This window comes from Tamandua tetradactyla, chromosome 3, assembly GCF_023851605.1.
Source record: "Tamandua tetradactyla isolate mTamTet1 chromosome 3, mTamTet1.pri, whole genome shotgun sequence".
NCBI classification, from domain to species: Eukaryota; Metazoa; Chordata; class Mammalia; order Pilosa; family Myrmecophagidae; genus Tamandua; species Tamandua tetradactyla.
Window position 1 is genome coordinate 53281053 of NC_135329.1, and position 19169 is coordinate 53300221.

General features: G+C 37.0%; 1 long non-coding RNA gene across 3 annotated transcripts in view; it reads right to left on the minus strand.

The window, feature by feature from the left end:
* LOC143676078 (uncharacterized) overlaps positions 1 to 18521 on the minus strand; it is a 123152-nt gene extending 104631 nt beyond the window's left edge. The window contains exons 1-4 of one of the 3 annotated variants that reach the window (XR_013171799.1): positions 18412 to 18521; positions 14881 to 15075; positions 13309 to 13432; positions 8759 to 9075 (exon numbers count right to left, since the gene is read on the minus strand). This is a non-coding gene — a long non-coding RNA (uncharacterized LOC143676078). Of the gene's footprint in view, positions 1 to 8758; positions 9076 to 13308; positions 13433 to 14880; positions 15076 to 18411 lie in introns of those variants that run through there. The other 2 variants (XR_013171800.1, XR_013171798.1) reach the window with 2 other exon arrangements.
* Between the last annotated feature and the right edge of the window lie 648 nt (positions 18522 to 19169).

Below are 19169 nucleotides of genomic sequence, written 5' to 3' on the forward strand. Positions count from 1 at the left end.
GCCTTTAATGTTTAAAATCTAATATAATAACCTTAGTCTTTATTTACTTGAAGAATATCTACTAGTTCCCTAATGTGAACAATCTTGAAAATATTTCCTGTATCTTCTCCCATACTTCCTGGAATTTTCTTTTTTGGGAGGTTTTTGATTACTGATTCAAATTTCTTTACTAATGTTCTAGTTTGCTAGCTACTGGAATGCAATATACCAGAAACAGAATGCTTTTAAAAGGGAGAATGTATTAAACTGCAGGTTTACAGTTAATAATGGCCTAATTAAACAAGTCTAAAAAATGTCCAAATTAAGGTACCAACAAGAGGTTACATTCACATGAGAAAGGCCAATGAAGTTCAGGGATTCTATCTCAACTGGAAAGGTTCATGGCAAACATGGCAACATCTGCTTGCTTCCTCTCTAGGCTTCTTGTTTCATGAAGCTCCCCTAGGGACATTTTCTTTCCTCATCTTCAGAAGTCTCTGGCTGCATGGGCTCTGTGTTTTCGTGGCTCTCCCACACACACACTCTCTCTCTCCCCAAAATGCTTCCTCTTTTAAAGGATTCCAGTAAACTAATCAAGACCCACCTGGAATGGATGGAGTCACAACTTCATCTAACCAAATGTTAATACCCACAATTGGGTAAGTCACATTTCCTTGGAGACAATCTAATCAAGTTTCCACCCAGCAATACTGAATGAGGGTAAAGGGCATGGCTTTCCTGGGGTACACCATAGTTTCAAACAAGCACATTCTACCCTTTGGACCCCAAAAAGACATGTTCTTTCCAAATGCAAAATACATTCATTCCATCACAATATCAGAAAAACCTTTAAACCATTTCAGTAATAATACAAATACAATACAAGGTTAAAACCAGTATAAAGTCTTGTCAAAGTCAAATACAGGCATGGTCTGCTCTAAGGCAAAATTCTCCTCTGGCTCTGAACCTGTAAAACTCAGAAAAAGGTATTTGCTGCCAACATACAAAGGAGGGGCAGTCATAAAATACATATTATCATTTCCATAGGGAGAAATTGGAAGGAACATGGGTCACTGGACCCAAGCAGTCTTGAAAACCTGCAGGGCAAACTCCATTAGATTTCAAAGTATGACAGCCACTTATCTTTGGAGCTTTAGAGAGCGGCAGTCCCATTCTTTCCAAGGGCCTATCCAGCAGCCCACCTCTCTCTGAATGCAACATTGGGGGACACTGAGGAGACCACCTTTTTCTCAGCTCCACCCTTTCCAAGCACTGGGGCTGCGCTCAGAGTCCTCTGCCATCTCCAGGACACAAGTTCAACCTCTCCATGTGGTAATAGACAGGCTCTCCCCAATCCCCAAGGAATGTGCTCCACTCCCTACAAGGTCTGAGGTGGCACAACTCTTCCACTGCAATCAGGCAGAAGGACCATCCTCTGCCTTAAGGGCAAACTCACCCTCTACATGCGCTTGGGTGGGTCCACTCTCCTGGCCTGAGGTTCCTTGACTTTAGACTTCAGCTTCCATAGTTCTGCCTCTGAAGTTATTTTTCTTCCAATGTGTCCTTTCTCCATCCCTTTCAGTCCAGATTGGCAGTTGTTCTGTCTATACAGATCCCACAATACTCTTATTGGCTTTCTATATAGTAAGTCTGGATCATGCCCATAAGACAGAAGGAGTTGCCACAAATCTTTCCTGGATAACTCCATCTCCAATCCTGGCTTTTTCTGAAATGGCTGACTGGTTCCACACTTGGTTATAGCCTCAGATGGGGCACTATTCTCTGGGGTCTCCCTTCCTGGAAGTCCAGAATTTTCCAGAACATCAATTTCTGATTTCTTTGTACCCAAGAGTTCAGTTCTCAGCTTATCTCCTTCCTGTTGCATTTCGCTATAAGTTGCAAGGAGAAACCAGGCTTACTTTCCACATTTAATTTGGAAATCTTTTCTGGTAAATATCCAAGTTCATGGCTTTTAAAATCTGCCTTCCAGTCAAAGCCCCTAGTCAATTGTGCCAGATTATCTTCCATTTTAAAACAAGGATCGCCTTCCAGTTTGGAATAACTCATTTCTGTTATAAATGAAAGAATGCCTCATTTCTGTCTAGAGCCTCATCAGAGGTATCTTGAGAGTCTGCATTTCTAAGAACAGTCTCTTCAAAGCATTCTAGCCCTTCTCTATCAACATCCTCACAACTCTGCTAGAATCTTCCCCTTATCCATTTAAAAAGCTGTTCCAACATGTTTGGTATTTGCAAACCACAGTAGCACCCCATTTCTCCTGTACCAAAATCTGTTCTAGTTTGCTAGCTGCTGGAAGGCAATATACCAGAAACAGACTGGCTCTTAAAAATGGGAATTTATGGGCTGGCCACAGTGGCTGAGCAGGCAAGAATGCTTGCCTGCCATGCCAGAGGACCCGGGTTCGATTCCTGGTGCCTGACCATGTAAAAAAAATAAAAATAAAAAAATAAAATAAATAAATAAAAAAAGATGGTACCAGTTATATAAAATTAAAAAAAGGGAGGGGGGAATTTATTAAGTTGATCGTTTCTAGTTCTAATGTGAAAATGTCCAAATTAAAGCAAGGCTATAGAAATGTCCAATTTAAGGCATCCAGGGAAACGTACCTTGATTCAAGAAGGCCAAGGATGTTCAGAGTTACTCTCTCAACTGGAAAAGTGCATGCAAACATGGCAACATCTGCTAGCTTCTTCTCCAGGCTTCTTGTTTCATGAAGCTCCCCTGAGGGAATTTTCCTTCTTCATCTCCAAAGGTATCTAGCTGTGGTTCTCCTGGATCTCTTGCTCTCTTTCTTTCTCCAAAATGCTTCCTCTATTAAAGGATTCCAGTAAACTAATCAAGATCCACCAGGAATGGGTGGAGTCACAACTCCATCTAATCAAATACTAATACCCACAATTGGATGAGTCACATATCCTTGGAAATAATCTAATCAAAATGTCCACATAGCAATAATAAATGAGGATTAAAGGACATGGCATTTCTGGGATACACCACAGATTCAAACCAGCACAGCTAGTTTCTAAGAATTTGCCCATTTCACCAAGGCTCAAACCTCACACATTTACAGGTCATATCTGCCAGGCACTTTGGTGGCCACTCAGATTTGAAGTTTTAAGGCTTGGCATTTCATCTAAGTCTGGTGTGGTGGAAAAAAATTGTTGTAGATAGGGCACTGACCAAGACAGGTAAAGGGGATACAGAAAGTTATCAAAATTGAGAAGACACGGAAAGTTTGTGCCCAATACAACTACAGAAAAAGACTTAAAGTAGATATGGTTTATGTAAATCAAATTCCTTCTCCCACATATCGAAACTTTTCAGTATTAATAGCAATTATACATATATTAGGTGAAAAATGTAACTCAATGCATTCCAAAATGAGTAACAGTACAGAGCACATTTTCTGATCACAATTTTTCTAATTACAATTGTTCCCTCAATTTTATGATTATATCTTAAAATCTGCTTATCCTAACATTTAATGAGTAGTCTATTCTTTGTTCCCTGCTTAAAATAGCATCTTATATGCATGGACCTATTTATGGCTCCTATTTTGTTCCATTGTTATATTTTTAAAATTGTGCACCTGTCTGAAATCTTTTAGAGTCTATATTTTTGCTATGTTTTGATATTTCGTACATTTTCAAAATTAATATATATCTTTTCATTCCTGATTTTAGTTATTTGGGTCCTCTCTCATTTCCTCTTCATTAGTCTAGCTAAAATTTTGTCAGTTTTACTGATCTTTTCAAAGAACTGATTTTTGGTTTTGTGGATTCTATTTTTTTTTTGTTTTTGCTTTCCTATTTCATTTATCTCTACTCTAACCTTTGTTATTTCCTTCTTTCCACCGCCTTTGGGTTTAGTTTGCTCTTCTTTTTCTAGTTCTTTGAGTTTTCACAGTAAATCCCTTTTGTGAATTTTTTTTTTTTGATGTAAGCATTTAGAGTTATACATTTTCCTCTCAGCAGTACATTTTCTGCATCCCATAACTTTTGGTGTGTTATGCCATATTTTCTTTTCTTTCTTTTTTTTTTTTTGCTTCTAGCTATTTCCTTATTTCATTTATGATTTTCTTTTAAAAATTCGGTTGTTTAAGACTGTGGTTTAATTTCCATATATTTGTGCATTTTCCATTTCTCCCTGTTACTAATATCTAGTTCTACTCATTGGGATCACAAAATACTACATTTATGATTTCAATATTTTTAATTTATTGAGACTTATTTTATGACCTAATAAATGTTCCATTCTGGAGAATGATCCATGTGCACCTGAGAAAAATGTCTTCAGTTTTTGTTGGGTGAAGTATTCTATGTATGTCTGTTAGGTCTAGCTGGCTTAGAGTATCACTTCAATCTTGTGTTTCTTTATTAACCTTTTGTCTAGACGTTCTATCCATAATTTAATATGGTGTATTAAAGTTTCCTAATATTAAAGTAGAGATGTCAATTTCTCCCTTCAAATCTGTCAGTATTTGCTTCATACTTTCTTGGCTTCTGCTATTACACACATATATACATTTTTCAAAAACATATTTTTTTGTAAAATATAGCAAATATACAAAGCAAAGAAAGAGAAAAGCAATAACTTTCAGGGCACATTTCAACAAGTACTACAAACAAGTAGTTACAGAACAGATACCAGTGTTTGTTATGGGCTACCATTTCACCTTCTCGACTGTTCCTTCTAGCTGCTCCAAAATACTGGTGGCTGGAGGAATATTACTATAGTGATTCAGCACCATACTAGTTTGTTAAATCCCATTTTCTTTTTTATACCTCTTCCTGCTCTTTCAATCCTTCTCCCAACCTATAGGGAACTTTGGGTAATGCCCATTCTGATTTTTTCAAGTTGAGTTTAGCAGTCCACACTAAAGGATAGGGGATAGGTAATCTCAGAGCTTACATTGTAGAATATACCAGACCTAAAGGTACACAAAAGCTTGAGATGGAGGAAAGGCTACCCAAAGAAGTTGAATCTAAATGCAAGGGAATGGATAGAAGTGATGGTTAGGGGGTTTATAAGTAACAATGTCATATTGTATGGAAGGTGAGTATGACTGAAAGGGGATGTATAGTGCCATGTATCCCAATGATTAAATCTACAATTACAAATAAGTTCTCACATGAACTATTTCAATGGTTATATATATAACTGTTAAATTGTCCTTAGTATATAATAACCATCTTTGTGCCTCCTACTTCTTTTTGACTTAAAGTCTATTTTATCGATACCAGTTTAGCCACCCCAGCGCTCTTTAGGTTATTACTTTTATGTTGTACTTTTTCTATCTTTTCACTTTCAATCCATATGTATCTTTTTAATTTAAGGTGCATCTTTTGCATATAACATATGGCTGGGTAATGCTGTTTTTTTTTTATTCACTCAGTCATTCTCTGCCTTCTGACTTAAGAGTTTAATCTATTTACTGATATCACTACTGATAATGCAGGACTTTCTTCTGTAATTCTGCTATGTAGCTCTTGGTGGCTTATACCTTTTTTGTACTTCAATTTTTCTGTTAATGCCTACTTTTTTTTTTCTGGCATGGGCAGGCTCTTGGAATTGAACCCAGGTCTACAGTATGGCAATGTTAATGCCTACATTTATATTTACTTGATTTTTTTTTATTTACCGTATTGAACAACTTCTCTTTTCAATCTGAATATATTTTCTATATATTTTCTTTGTAATTACCAGTGTTAAAATTTAACATCCTAAATAGATAAGAATCTTATTTGGTTTAATCATATTTGGTTTATTGAACCAAACTTCAATTACACACACATATACCATTCCTATAACCCTCTGTTCTACTTTTTTTCCTACTTGTTACCACTTATGTCTTTGTACATTGCATGTCCAAAACCATAGATTTATTATTCCTTTTATGCATTTGCTTTTTTGTACCTGTAGGAACTTAATAATGGAGTTATAGACCAAACAATACACTACAATAACACTGGGATTTATAGTTGCCTAAATAGTTGCCCTTACCACAGATCTTTATTTCTTTATGCTGCTTTGAAGCATTGTCTAGTGTCCTTTCCTTTCAATCTGAGGAACTCTCTTCAGCTTGTAGGGAATATCAGGTGCTCATGAACTCCCTCAGCTTCTGTTTATCTGATAACATCCTTAATCTACCCATCATTTCTGATAAAGAGTTTCACCAGATATAAAATTCCTGGCTGGCAGTTGTTTTCTTTCAGCATTTTAAGTATTTCTACCTACTGTCTTCTTGCCCCATTGGTTTTTGATGCAAAATCAGCATTCCATTTAATTGGGACTTCTTTGTCCATAAAATGTTGCTTTTCTCTTGGAGCTTTTGGACTCTCTCCTTCTCCTTTGCATTTGATAGCTTGATCAATGTATGATAGGTATATTGTTCTTCATATTTATCCTGTTAGTATTCCCTGGGCTTCTTGGATGTGCACAGTCACATCTTTTGCAAAGTTTGGGAAGTTTTCTGCCATTATTTCTTTGAATATTCATTCTGTCCCTTTCTTTCTTTTATCTTCTTCTGGGATTCCCATAACGTGACTACTGGTATCCTTGATGGTGTCCCAGAGTTGTCTTAGGCTATTTTCACTCTATATAAATCTTTTTTTACTTTCTGCTCCTCAGCCTGACTCAGTTGTCTTGTCTTCACGTTCACTGATATTTTCTTCTACCAGCTCTATTCTGCTCTTGAAACCCCTACCGGGCATTTTTCATTTCAGTTACTATAGTCTTCAACTTCAGTAGTTCTGTTTGGTTCATTTTTAAAAAATTATCACTTTTCTAAGATTCTAATATTGCTTATTCATTGTTTTCCTTCTCTCCTTTAGTTATTTCTCTGTATTTTCCTTCATCTCTTACAGCATAGTTAAGATTTTTTTTTTTAGTTCTTTGTTGGTGCTTTCTGGATTTTTATGATCTTCCTTTGGACAGACCATCATCTCCTGTTTCTCTGTTTGTTTTATACTTTTTGTTGCACAAAATCCCTGAGATATCTGTTTCTTGGTTTTTAAATCAGCTACTGATAAGAAGGATTTTCTTGAGCCTCAGCCCTCCATCAAGAAGGTCTGCCAAAGGCAAATCAGTGTGTAGTTTTCCCTGCCTTTCTGGGCCTGTGCCTTGTCCTAGGCTTTTGCTTGCTAGTTGTTTGGGAGTTCCCCCATTTGTAACAGTCTGACTGTCCCCTCTGTTTCCAGGAGACAGACCTCCCTTTCCCATGTCTTTGAAGCTGGCAGGCCTTTGCCTCAGACTGGTTGTCTCTATAGTTTCTTATACTTCTTTCCTTGGCTCAATCTGCTTTTGTGTGGAGGACAAATTCTGGGAGGAGGAACATGCTAGAAGGGACTCTACCAAGTCAGTCTTTCCAAACCAACAGAGGGTCAAGGACTCATGATGGAGGCACAGACCAGCTCCAAAGTATTCTGTGGTGGGGATCAGGAAGGGTGCCAAGAACTTCTCTGAAAGCTCCCCAAAGCTGAGCATTCCTGGCCTACCTAGCAAATGCAACCCTTCAGCTCACTGTCCCCCACAGCTCTGAGGAAGCACAGGGAACCAAGTTTTCACCACCTTATCCCCTGTTCATGGCAAGTTGAAACAATGGCTATCATAGCCTTTGTCCAGAGCAGGTTGAAACAACAGCTTCCCTCAGAAACAGGCCCTGGTAATCCTAATTCACTAATCAGAATTTTAATCAGTGATCTGCCGTGCCTACCCTTGGCCTTGGGGAAGAGTATTTTTACATCCTTTTCAATAACCAGTGAGCTAGCTGGGGCTGGACCCCACAGTGGCCTGCCATGAGAGTGGAAGATGGGCACTGCTGGGCTCCACATAGAGAAAGTAATTTGCTGCTCATTACTGTAATTTATCAGCCTTTTTCTCTCACTTTCTTCTGGAGGTTGTATCGTCTGGTCTCCTAAGTTTCATAATAGTGGTTTCAGACAGCTTTTGCTGTTTAATAATTGTTATGGTGGAAGGACTGCAACCTGGATACTTCTTTTCCACCATCTTCACACAATCCTCTTTTAGGCTTTTAAACTTTTTGGCCATGACTCCAGATAAAATAAATAAGTGTGTTATACCCCAGGACTCACACATATGCAAATACATTCATATATCTGTAACTGAAACAAACAAAATGAAATCATTCTTACCTTTACTGAGTGTACTTCACTAATATTTTCTTTTTCATTATATTTTACTTATTTTTAATGCTTTCCATGGCTCATCAAATTCAGTTTATGGCCCATTAATAGCTTACTAACCTTTCTTAGATAAATTTCATCTAGAATGTTTATTCATTCTGTACCCAATATTCATCATCCTCTACGGGCCAGTTATTGTTCTGGGCATCTTTGTACAACTGTTTTTCAATTGAAAATTATTTTAAGGCTCAGAGATTTTGTGACTTGCTCAGGATCATATAACAAGGATCTTTGTGCTATGATAGTTAGTCATTACAATTAAATATAGGATCAATTAAATAATAATTAAGTGTCAAAGAAGACTGAACTGAGATGAAATGATTTGCAAGAGAAAAATTCCAGCATTGTATAAAATAATTTTCACTAACACTCAAAAACTAGACTTAGGGAGTATACGTTAAAATGTCTGACTAGTTAAAATAAAGACCATAGAAAACACACACAACTCAGGGTGCTATTAAGAATGAGGATCTCGTAGTGACTGCCTTCTTCCAAAGACTACTACAAGTTGGTAAAAATGTGCAAAAGATCAGTTAAGAAAATTGACTAATATATTTTATTGCCACTTATCTATGGAGGACAAGTTGGGTGGAGCGAGATGGGGGTGGGTAGCGAACTAACATGTGGAGTTTGATGTCAGCAAGAAGGCTCAGGCTTAAGCTCCACTTCCAGAATCTTCATCTTCTGGGAGTATGGAACCATGACGAGTATTATCCTTGTGAAAAGCAAGTCAGGACTCACAGAAAGCTGTCCTGAAGCCAAGAAATCAGATCTATTCAAAAAACAGCAAATAACCCCAAATCCTGGCACAAGGTCTTTTGTGAAGGAGAACAATTGATAATGGGGAGCCAGGCAAGGAGAACTGAGATTCCTGCATGAAAAATCAGAGAAAGAGGCAATGAAATAATTTTCATCAGAGTGATATGAAGTTTCAAAACTATAAAACCTTGACACGGATATTTTCCTGACTTGCACACCAAAAGCTTCTTAGACCTCCCAAACCCAAATGATAACATTCTGTTTAGTTTACTAACCTGTTCATTTGATTAGCTCAACAATGTGTTGCCCATTCACAGCCTGGTTTCTCTCCTGTTTTTGCCTAAAACCAGCATCAACCTACCAATCAGACTCCTTTGAAAATGTCTAGCTGTGTACTTGTCTGTGATAGTCTATCAACAATAGTCCAAGACAGAGAAGGTTCCAACCACATCTGCAAACTAAGCTGAGAGATTGAAAATAAAGAGATTATAAAAAAAAAAAAGAAATAAAGCAAAGATTGAAAGTCTCTGCAGGAAGAGAAGAGAAAACAAAGGCTAGACCCAGGTTGTGTTTTCCTTCAGAGAGCCTGAATAATCATCATAGACTTCAGCAGAAATGTCCAGATGTAGCTCTATGAAAATACATCCAAATGCAGTTCATGAACCTGCTCGCTTTTCAACTCTGTTGCAGATGTGACAAAGAATTTAGTCTTTAAACTAAGGCAGTGTAACACTTTCAAGGGGAGCATTAGATTATAGCTACCAATCAACAGCTTTTTGCTAGATTCAGCATCAGCATGGGACAAGCCTAGTGAGGTGGGATTTCTTTATTTAATCACTACAATCTGAAAGTCCATGTGACATTCATACATTCATAAATTAATGCTATTAATATGTAATTTCCCTGTATTCCCAGAAACTAAGTCAAGGTTTGATACATCATAGGAATGCAGTAAACACTTTGTTGAATAAATGAGTGACATGAAATCAACAAATGACTATAAAAACTTTTATGTAAGATAAAAACAATTTAAAGGGAAACCCATTTCGAACCTTGAAAACATTGAGTATGGAGACAGTCACATAAACCATACAGGAGAGAAACTTAGTTGGGTCTTCACCTAGCACACACTGACCCTGGCCATAGCTCATTTTCTCCCTCTTTGCTTTCAATTAAAATTTTGTTATTGTCCCTAACACCTCTACCAGAGCACAGATCACTTTTGACCTCTAGACCAACATACCAAACCTTTTATTGGGCCCCTTCCTCTGTGTTCAAAAGGCACATCAAAGCAAAATATATAAAACCTAACTTGTTTTCTTTCTTCACTTAAGGTCTCAATCATGATTTCTCTTCCATACTCAACAACCCTCACCTCCATCTAATTGGTCTTCAAATTTAGTTCATTCTATTTTGTTAAATTATTTCAGATTTCTCTTCATCACCACAGCTACCACCTTAGCAAAGTCTGTTATAGAAATTTTTACACATGTTGAAACCGATGGTTAGAGAGCTCAATAGTTTTCTCAGATATTTAGTTGTAGATTGAACAATTTCTATGTTCTTTCTATAGGACTTACTAACTAGATATAAAGGGTAAAATACTTAGTGTTACAAACCTAAGAAAGTCCCACAGCACTTTGGTTCATAGAACTGGGTTCCATTAACCAACAAAGGGGAAAAAAAATACAAGGCCTGGTCACAGAAAACAAATATGAACCCAGTTTTGTGTCTGTTGAGTGTGGGATGTAAAAATTTTCTATCTACCTAAGTGAGGCCAACTGGCAGCACTGTGCTATGGGAGCAAGCTGGTTGCATTTTCTATTTCTGACTCTCTTTGAGTCACCTTGTTTCATCCTCTGAGCTCTCAAGAGGACTCTGCACATGTCACGAGGGAGAGAAACAGTGGCAATGACAGATTTTCTTTTTCAGAATCAACCTGGGCCGGCAGAGCCTGTCTCTGGTTTCACTCTCCCCACCCTCCCTACCTCCATCTGCTTCAGAATCAAGAAAGATCATAGGGGGCCCAGGCCTTCCCAGGGTGACTGTGAAGTGCACACGAAACACACTGAGGCCTCATGGCTTTGAAGAGGCGGGTTTGCATCATTCAGAGCTACTTCCCTAAAATAATCTGCTGGCAGCTCTGGGACACCAACCTATGGCAGAGAACACATTCATTAACAGTCCTGCTCCACAACTGCTACACCATTTTGCTGACAGAGACCTCAGCAGGTTTCCTCAATGGAATATGGGAGTGTAATTTAGGGCATATCTAAGATGCACTGCGTATTAGGTTTAGGTAAAAAATAGTAAGCTTTAAGCTTCAGTTCCTGCATCCCTTTATGGATAGGCAAGAAGACACCCAAATCTCTTGTTGAAGTCACACCCAACCCACATTCTCCTGATTCTCCTACACACACCACTCTTGTCCTATCTGCACGGCACGTATGTACATGCCCACACCCACGCCTGTCTCATTCAGTCTCTATTTTGCAACAGCTACTTATCCTGTATGAATGGTATATATATTTTATATTCATTTTTTAATTGAACAAGTTAAATTAAGTGATAGCATTCTAAAGTTTATCTAATTTCCCCTAAACACAAAGTAAGATAAAAATGTGTCCATTCATTCCACCATTTATAAATATGTGCTGAGCACCTTTTCCAGGTCAGGGACTGTGGACAGACCCTGTGGATAGATCAATGGTAAACTTGGTGCACTGAATAATCAATCAGTCACACAGCTCTGAGTGATGGGTCAGTGTGCCTGGAGTCTACTGATTGAAAGGAAGGACAGAAGAAGATGATAGCAGAAGTTAAACAGGGCCAGTTCAAACAAGGTCTGAGCCAATTTAGAAGAGGTAGACATTTTTTTTCTAATTCCAATGGAAAGTGATTGGAGGTTGTTGAGCATAGAGCGGGTTACATGATACGATTTATATTTCAAAAGGAATCCTCTGGCTCATAAGTGATACAGGCACTTTGAGAGGGTATAGAGTGCAATATGGGAGACCAGTTTGAGGCTATTGTACTACAATAGGTAAAAGATGATAGATGAATCAATGTTAAAATTTTTATACACACACGCATTTACAAAATATTTTCATTAGCTCATTTGAGCATCATAATATTTTTTGAAGTAGGTGGTAGCATTATCCCTATTTTACAAATAAATAAATCTATAGTTTTGCTGAGGTTAGGATTTGCCTTAGATCAAACATCTCATAAATGACAAAACTGAGGTGAAATGTAAGAATTCTTCCCCATGCCCCACCCCCCGCTATCTTCCCTCCATTCTACATCATGCTACATTTTTGTGTAATTAACTTTTTAAATTCTTAAGTTTTTTTAATTACTCATCAACTGTTTTGTGGCACATTTTTCAAATCTATTTCTATGGAAGAAACATGATGTAGTAGAATGAAATTAATCAGTAGCCAAAGACCTGTTCAAGCACCCAATTCAGTACTGGAAACCTCAGTCTTCATCTAAAAGCCCGGTTATGATGGATCATTTCCCAATGTTTAATATTCAAAACCTCCTTTGCTGCATATTAAAACTTCAGAATTCCCATGTCAACTACTATCAGAATTTTTTTTCAGCAAAAGATAACCATGTACCTTCTTAAATTACACATTTTTAGTCAAACAAAAATAACTATGTTTATTTGGTTTTTGTTTAGCCTATGGTGTCTTATCATGAATTAATTCTGAGAATCAATAGAATGCTTAATAAATGCTAAATAATGTTCTTGCCTTTTGACGTTTTTAAATATTGAAAATTACTCATGGACTCCCTATAATAACCTGTTTCCTTATAAGCAAGATTAAAATGTAGTGAGCACCTACTAATTCCAGACACTGTTGTAGGTATTAGAGAGTCAACAGTGGAAATACCAGCAAATACTGTTTCTCTGGAGTGTATATGCTATTGAGGGCAGAAAACACAAAAGAGAAAATCACATAAAATTAAGTGTGCTAAAGGAAATGATAAGAAGAAAATACAGAAATTGATGGAGCAAAAACTATTTTGAGCAGAAGTGGCCAGAGAGGATCTATAAAGATGAGATTTAAATTGATTCAGCAAGAATGGCAAGGAATGCCATATGTGAGATTGGGAAAGCCATTTCAAAAAGAGGGAACTGGCAAGTACAAATGCCCTGAGGCTAAAAAAATTGTAGTCACTTCAAAGGATTGAAAGAAAGCATGGTGGCTATAGGGAAGTACAGAAAGAGCAGTGTGTGAAGACATATAGGCTTTCAGTCATCGTAAATATAGATGTTATTGTATATGCAACAGATGTCACAACTTTCATCAAAAATATTTTCTATTTATGAGCTTACATGTATGTTTCCCACATCTGGGACTTTTCTGATATTCATCCAATTTATCCTCCAATATCTGGGCTTGGCACAGAGTAGGCAGTAAATAAATGTTTGACCAAATGAACTAATGAATATTATCCACCTACAAAGTGTGATAAAAATGAACATAATATTAATATTATCGTTCATATCTTTATTGCAAATAAAGGTAAGTTCCTGGAATATTTCTAGGTGCTTTACTTATGTGCTATCCTCACTACAACCTTGAAAGTCCCATTTCACAGATGAGGAAACTGCATTTCAGAGTGGTTATATAACTTGCTCAAGGCCACAGAACTACTGACAGGGCTGGAATTAAAATCTAGGTCTTTCTGCATCAATAAGTCCTGAGATATTTATTTTCTTACCCTTTGACTGAATGGGACTCTTGCCTCTTCTGGAAGTTCATGCACTATATAAGTTTCCTCTGGCTTGCAAGCTTTAGTGTATACTTCATCATTAAATCTATACTAGTTTCTTATCACTGCTGTAGAAACAAAAATAAGGGCTTAAAACTACTCAAATGTATTGGCTTACATTTCTGGGGGTCATCAGTTTGACATGAGTTTCACTGGTCTAAAATCTTTATGTGACAGAGCTATATTCCTTCTGGACACATATACTTGTGTCAGGAAAATAAAAAGGCAGCCTACATTTTGGGAGACAATATTTGGAAACCACATATCAGATAAAGACTTAATATCCAGAATATATAAAGAGATTCTGCCACTCAACAACAAAATGACAAACAACCCAATTTAAAAAAAAAAAATGGGCAAAGGACAAAAACAGGCACTTTTCAAAAGAGGAAATACAAATGGCTAAAAGGAACATGAATCAATGCTCAACTACGCTGGCTATTAGGGAAATGCAAATCAAAACCACAGTGAGATATCATCTCATCCCCATTAGAATGGCCGTTATCAAAAAAGCAGAAAATGACAGAGCTGGAGAGGATGTGGAAAAAGAAGCACACTTATTTACTGTTGGTGGGAATATAAAACGGTCCAACTACTCTGGAAGGCAGTCTGGCGGTTCCTTGGGAAGCTAAGTATAGAATTGCCATATGATCCAGCAATCCCATTACTAGGTATTATAAATTCTTGCCATTTTTGACCTCTGCTTCAGGACTAACACAAATGTCATGAGATTTCAGAGGAGAATGGGACTGTTTCCAGTTGAATAAAAATGGGTAATACTTCTAACAAGCAACAGGGAAGAGGCCTTCAGTCCTATTCCCTTGACTAGGTAATAGTTTTACCTTGTTTCCAGGATACAGCATGACTTGGGTGCTGAATAAATAATTTTTGAATTGTGTTCTTTTAAGCTAACGTAAAAAAGTCACTCTGCAAATTATTCAGAACAATTTTTGGAAGGGGAGTGGAAATACTCTCCAGAAATGTGTGTAAGTAACTGATTTGTTCAACAGTATCCCTCTTGATAGAGGTAAAAATGAAAGCATGTGAGTAATTATCTAACACAATCACTGGAATCTAAATTCATGGAACTTTGGTGTTATATTCAGAAACTCCATCAAAAGCATTAGGATACCTGGATAGTGTCAGGACAAGATATGTACAGAAAGATGAGATTTGCTAACTTCTGATCTATGGTCTATTTTATCAGAAAGGGACAGAAAATGAGGCTGGTCGGTGCCAACAATTCAAAGACACTGTCCTTCTTGCTAGATGTTTTCGGTCCTTGTCTAAAAGAAGAAACCATAAGGTTGTGCAAAGCCAGGCTTCCCTGAAGAAGACAGACAGGAACAAATGTTAATATATCAGGGAGGATCAGCCATAATTTACTGAGACGATTATTTTGAGGGTAAAAAAGAAGAATGAACAATTTCAACTTGCCCTTATTTTAGTCAAATGAATGTAACTCTACATGTATTCTCTATGGGTAGTAATTATTTTATGAATGAATGAATTTGAATAATAAAATCTGGATTTAAATTCTGGCTTAGATAAGGTAAGTGAACTTTCTATACCTTGGTTTGATTGTCTCTAAATTATATCCATTTACAAGGTTTTTGGAATGATTCAATGATAAAAAAAATAGGTGAGAATGCATTTTATTTCATAAAGTACTATGCAAATATAAACTTAAGTTATGTGCCTCCAACTTCTTTCATTCTTAAAATTGGCTACAGGCCTATTACCATCCATTTATAAACATTCTGTATGTTCGAAAATCTGACATATACCAAGTACGAAGACTAACTGCAGAGTATTACTCTTCCTTCTCTCCATCTCCACTTCCCACCTGCCCACTACCAACTCTATCATAAAGTTAATTAGTCCTTGAACAACTTTCCTATAAACTTTTCTTATATGGATCATACAAATAGTGACCAGCAGAGCTTTACAACAGGTAGAACAATCAGATATGGGTACATGGAAGGTGGAAAAGTGTTTTCTCTCTCTTTTTTTTATAAATGTGGTCCTCTGGTAGCCCCAATGATAGCTTCATTCAATTAAAATTAAGTGCTAGTAAAATGATTGCTGGAGTTATATGCCATTTTTATAGAACTATGGGTATCAAATCCTTACGAAATAGCTGCATATGGACTGCCCAGATTCAATCCATTATGGGCTAGAACTTGTTCAAATATGAAAAATTAGTAAGCAGTAAGTAGGACTGACCCTACAGATAGAAAGGCAGAAACAGACCAAATTATCCCAGGCAATTAAATATTAATTCAACAAAATAAGTATCTACTGTGCATTACAGTAACAGTAACGGGCAATAATCAGTGATACAGAGATGGACTCAAAAGACAGGATCCCTGCACTCATACAATGACAGTGGTAATTGTGATAACTCCTTAGTAAGTAAAGCAGGTTGCTTTGAGAGCATAATGGAGACGTATTCAATCCAAACTCTGGCTCCCTTATTAATATGGTGCATAACTGGATTATATTTATAGTTGCATATTATGCAAATTTTCTTCCAGTGGTAATTTAAATATACACAGCATGACCTTAGAAATATATAAGCCTTAGCAAAATAATATTTAAAAAGTCTATTAATAAAAACACCAATTTATTTGGGTAATGAGCTGTGCTAAGTTTGAGATTCAGTTCAGCTTAAACACTGCATCTACTCAGTAACATGTTTTTTTACATAGTTATACTTAGTTTTCGCTCTTTTTCCTAAATGATAATTACATGAACACCCATTCATTTAGCTTCTGAGCTGAAATGGCAATTGAAGGGAGAGAAGGCTATTTGAACAAGCCACTGGAGACAAGAAACTTCTAATGCACGACTCCGCATGATATAAGGTTAGGCTCTACCTCGTGGATTGGAAAACCACCTCTTTTGGAGCATCATGCTCTGTTGCCTGGGAAAGGGAATTCTGAACTGCAGTGTTCTAAATAGTCCATGTAGCGATCTAATGCTTTTCTTACTAATCTCCTTTCTGTTCCATGACCACATCAAGCTTGTTCTTCTTAGGGGTTTTTGTACTTGCTTATTCTGGGGCTGGAATATTGTTCCACCAAATTTTAACATGAATGGAGATTGACATTCAATCTCAGCTCAAATGTCACTGCCTTCTCTGACCAATCGTTATCTCTGTATTACCTCACTGTCCAATTTCTCTCCATCTCACTACTCTATTCTATTTGCTTCAGAGCATTTATTACTGGCTAATATATTATTTATTTGTTTGCCTATTTACACATTTATCATATGCTTCCTCTGATGAGAATATAATCCCAATGAAAACCAAAATAATGTTTGGTACATTGTAGATGCTTAAGAGATACATGTTTAATAACAGAACAACAAGTAAAAATCAAATTAACTGCTGCAGCCATATCTCTTTCTTTAATTCTGTCAGATGATCCCAGTCATGGCAAGTAGATTGTATATATTTCCATGCTAGTAATTATTTCATTTTTTTTGAGAAATCTTTATCCAATAATTAGAGCATATAAATACATTTTTTCTCAAGCAAACAGGAGGCAATCACAAAAACTGACATATTGCATTTTTAATTCTCTCAATAAGTCTCAAATACCAAAGAATCAGTAGCATATACAATATATTGTGTGCTTAACAGTTACATGTTTAAAATCCAATTAAAAGACAGAAATTACAACAATAAATAGCCTAAAAACTTTAAATCACACTTCTAAATCCATCAAAGAACATTCCATGAAGGTAATTAGGAAGTACTTAAAATTAATGATAATAAATTATAAGATGTTAAAATTTTTGCATTATATCTAGAATAGTATTTAGGAAAAATGTGTAAATTTACAGGCTTATAGGTTTCATGAAATAATCAATCCTAAGAAAGCAGTACGAAAAACAAGAGCAATCACTAAAAGAGCAAAATAAATATAGGTAAATGTAAAGCAATATGACCAAAGATTTAATCTTTTAAAAAGACAGTAAGAGACTATTACAGATAATGGTATGTTCTAAAATTTAAAACGCTCTATAAACGTCTAAATAGTGCTAATGAACAAAAATTGGCTCAAGGAGAAAAAGAAAATAAAAATAGTTTAAGAATATTTAAAGAAATCTTATCGTTAGTCAACGATCTTTCCATACAGTTAACATCACACCCAGGCTTTTATACAGGCGAATAATACAAAACTATAAAGATATAATTCGGTCTTATGCAAAGTATTGCAGACAAAAGAAAATGAGAGAATATTCACCATCTCTTTATATAGATATATAAAAAATAATATAAATACATAATATATATATATATATAAAAATTAGATGAGGCCAAGAAAAAAAGTAAATTTCAGGTCAATACAGTCCTGAACACGGATGCAAAAAATTCATTAGTAAAATACTGGCAAACTGAATCCAAGCAATATACATAAAAATATAATAGCTCACGCCAACATCATTATATTAGAGAAATTTAAGGTGGGTGTAACATTACAAAAGTGATTACTGAACTGATTACATAAATTTTTAAAGATTCACAACAGATGCAGAAAAATTATTTGATTCAAAACCCACTACTGATAAAAATTCTGATCAAGAAGAGAAAAATTAACAATTTGTAGCTAGTATCGTACTTAATGGGCAAAATGGAAAAATTCCTTTTTACCTCAGACATAAGGCAGTGATGCTCAGTATCCCTGTTCACATTCTACCTCGTTCAGACTGCTCCAGCTGTCCCTGACAATTCCGCCTGCCCGCTCAGCTTCCCTGGGGCAACTCCGGGGTCACAATTCCCCGGCACAGTTTCCGGGTCACAGCCCGGGCATCCCAGGCCCAGGTCCCTAGTCCTAGCTTCCGGGTCACAGCTTCCGGGTCACGGTCCCGTCACAAGACCCAGCTGGAACCAGAATTTGGGCAGAGAGGGCGCCGCAGACTTGCCGGGCCACATCCTGTTGATCTTCTAATGCCCCCGCCACCAAATGGCCGATGTACCCGGGTCCGGAGAGAACGTCAGGGTTGGAGGACGTCAGTACAGATGGCTCACAGTGGAGCTGAAGTCCTGGCAGCCATCTTCTGCTGCCTCTGTCCAGCATTCATTTCCTGACTCTCAACCACTGAAGCTCCAGATGATCAGAAACCTGTGGAGAGTGGATAGAGCGTCCCACACTTGGCACATATTTAAGAAAGGTTCTCAAATAACTTAAGAATGCTGAAGACGCCCATGAGCAGAGGAGAAGTGGTTTCCCTGTGTAAGATTATAAAGACTACAGCTCTGCCTTATTGCACTGGGAGTCACCTGGCCCCTCAACAGCCTGGCTGGAGACTTGGCAATGTTCTTGGGAGGTTCTTTAGGTCCTGCCCAGGGTGGTTGCCCCGACCTCCCAGAAATTTTGACTGGTCCTTATTTTATTTATTTATTTATTT